Consider the following 3606-nt stretch of genomic DNA (forward strand, 5'->3'; position numbering starts at 1 on the left):
CATCCTGAAATGTTTCTGTAAGTACACATGACTAGGGCAAAAATATAGTTACAGCAGTGAAGCGAGCAAGACACTATTTTGTACTACATGGCAAAACAGGACTAACAATAATGTTACATGTCATGAAGCATAAGCAGGTGATATTTTAAAAATTATAAGAAAGATAGTCTGTGCAGCCTGCATACAGAAATACCTCTTAGTTAACCAGAGGAGCATGATGTTGGGGCCCAATCGAAAACACAGACAAGTTACAAATTTAGACAGCACGTTGCGTATAAGCAAGCAGTTGGCCATTCTGTATCTCAATTGAAGTCTTAGGGAGCATAATGAACAGCAGAGGGTTTCATACAAACATACTACAGCAGGCAAAACTATGCAATCATTAGCATACTATAAACTAGATTGTGAGCCTCATGCAATAATAGTTGGTTAATAGACTTCAAAGCTTCAGGCACAGTTTGGCAGAGTAATTAAATGGTAAGGCCTTTAATTATGTCAACTAATAGTTATACAAGTACCGAACATTAGGCATGATTATTTGGGCATCTCATTAACTGAGGACAAATAAAGCAATTGAAAAGAGCAAATTAACTATGCCTAAAAAACAAGGAATTGAACTATTGAGTTGCATATAGTGACTTACCTTAGCAGGTTGAAGAGGCTCAGCGCAGCTCCTACTTCCCTTGCAAGGCTCCTTCCTAACATCTTGTACTTGGAAATCCTCAATCTTATCTTCATTGCACCCCCTCTGCAAGGTGACACAAACTAGTTACTCGTCTCCTTGGAAGATAAATATGCATACTTTCCAGTCTGTGAACATAAAAGGATGATATTATAACAAAATGACACCACATAATGAAACATGCCGCATCTCTTGCACTTCCACACAATGAAATGAGCATTTACTATCTCTGCACTATGTAAAAACTAGGCATAACTTCGAACTGGATCTCCAGGTACTCTTAGAGAGCTTACTTAGTGTACAGCCAAACCTTTATGTCACCTATGAGTTAGACAAGGCCCCACTACAGCAGCCCTTAGTGTTTAAATCATTGACAAGCTCTGTTAGAGTGTTAGGTCAAGAACATCAAGTAATCAAAGCAAACAGTCCTAGTATGGATGGCTGATGCAAACAAGCAATTGAACAGATGTGTGAGCAAATCTTACATATCAAGAAAAGAAGCAAAGAAGGAGGCTTAAAGACCATCACTTGACTGACCCGATTTAAGGGGCATTTAAACATCATGTGCAACGTATGAACTAACATAAACATTGCATATTCCAGATTCTACAATGGAATGCACATGTATTAGGTTATGCCATGTATGATGATGCCTAAATGTACAGATAGCAGGCAGGAGTGATTCATCATTGCACGCACAATTGAATTGCAGGTTAAGGGCCAGTTCGATTCCGCCTTTTCAGGGCATATTGTCAAAATAAGCCATAAAAGATGTAAAGAAGTCATTTTTGAGTTATGGGCTTGGGCTTAACTAATTTCGCTTTGGAGAGGGGTGTTTCGGGTAGAACCTCACTAAAAATTGAAGGGAAGGGGAATAGTGAAATGACTCTGTTGTCTGCCTATATTACACTCAAAATGCAACTGCTGACGCTCGTGTCACACCTGACCCTCAAGTAAAAACAAACACGCAAGCATTCATTGCCTGCCCGCTTGCATCTCCTCTCCCCTTTCCTTCTACCTCGATCCCTTGCCTGCAGCACTAGGGTTCCTCCAGTGAGCCGTCGCCACTGGTCCCATCTGGCCTGGTCCTCGACGATGCTATATCCAGCTAGGCTACATGGCCGGCGGGTAGGGGCAAATCTCCCTGGTTGCTCCTCCCTCTGGCGCCGCCCCTCATTCTCATGGTCTCCAGCAGCTGCTCCACTGTGGTTTGTCCAACGCACTACTTCGGCGGGCGCTGCACAACTACGGCTGATGCCACACTATGGCAGAAGGCACCTTATTCCCCCTCCCCTCCTCCTAGGCCATGGCCTTGAGGTGCTGTTGAAGGATGAGCTCATCCAACAAGGTGAGGATCTCCTCTGATTTTTTGCCAAATTTTCATTCTGATCCACTATACGATGAATTGCTATGAGCTGCTTCTACTGCTGCTATATGATGCATTGCTATGAGCTGCTCCTGCTGCTACTATATGATGAATTGCTATGAGTTGCTGCTGTTGTATGATGAGTTGCTATGAGCTGTTGCTGCTGCTATATGATGAATTGCTATGAGCTGCTGCTGCTATATGATGAGTTGCTATAAGCTGCTCCTGCTGCTGCTATATGATGAATTGCTATGAGCTTCTCCTGCTGCTGCTATATGATGAATTGCTATGAGCTGCTCCTGCTGTTGTTATATGATGAATTGCTATGAGCTGCTGCTGGTATATGATGAATTGCAGACTGCTGTTGTTGTTTGATGAGTTGCTATGAGCTGATGCTGCTGCTATATGATGCTTTCAGGTGGTGCTGCTATATGATAATAACCAGCCACTTGGACCATCGAATTTCAATAAATAATCGTTCTTCATTTAAATGTGGGTCATGCGTTCTTCGTTTAAATTAGGCAATGGGATCTCTATGGAAAACATTGACCAAAGTAGATTATGCCAAGTAGATGGTATCTTTGTATTTGCATTTTGAGCAAATAGTGATGGTCTATTTTCCCATCATATTAATTACTGCACTGGGTTCAATTTGTGATGTTTGCAAGTCAAATTAATTTCCATATAGGCAGCAAAATGAAAAAAATATAATGCAATCTAGACTTTCCACTGATCATACCAACGATAAGCTGAAAACGCAATGAAAAGAACTGGTTGGCTTATTACATGGAGCTTATATTCACAGGTGCTTATTTTCTGAGGATAACTTGTAATAAATGTCCCTAAGAAACTTGTCTAATAGAACTGGCATACAAATAACATGTCACGATGATTGCAATGGAGGAGTGACGTACCATAGCACACTATATAGGCTCACCGCTGCCTCTCCTTTTTTTGCGATGTTCCATGAAATTGCCACATACATCTTGTACTTTTTCATTGTGTAACCCTATCTGCAAGTTGACACGGCTAATTTCAGACATCTCTACATGATACAACATTGCATATCCCTTGCGCATATTTAAACCACCAATTAACGATTGTGTGCGTACCATAAACTAGCCATGACTCTTTATGCTGGACTAGCGGGCACTCTAAGGGAGCCTAATGTAGTGCACTAGAATTCCTACATGCCACCTATGATTTGTGTAATGTACTGCCCCTGTTCCTAAATATATGTCTTTGTAGAGATTCCAGTATGGACCACATACATATGTATATAGATGCATTTTCGAGTGTAGATTCACTCATTTTGCTCTGTATGTAGCCTATAGTGGAATCTCTAGAAAGACTTATATTTAGGAACGGAGGTACGAGGTAGTATCATGTATGACATCTACATATCTAATTTAGCAGCCATTAGTAGAAATCATTGTCTGCACAAAGGGGTCACTGGTCAAAAATCCTAGCAAAGCACGTTGGCAGGCACAGAACAATACAAGAGAGAGAGACGCGCTTACAAGATCATAGCAATGCCTTAGTCCAGGATCTTGGTTGG

The sequence above is a fragment of the Triticum dicoccoides genome, chromosome 5B (genome assembly GCF_002162155.2).
Source record: "Triticum dicoccoides isolate Atlit2015 ecotype Zavitan chromosome 5B, WEW_v2.0, whole genome shotgun sequence".
NCBI lineage: Eukaryota > Viridiplantae > Streptophyta > Magnoliopsida > Poales > Poaceae > Triticum > Triticum dicoccoides.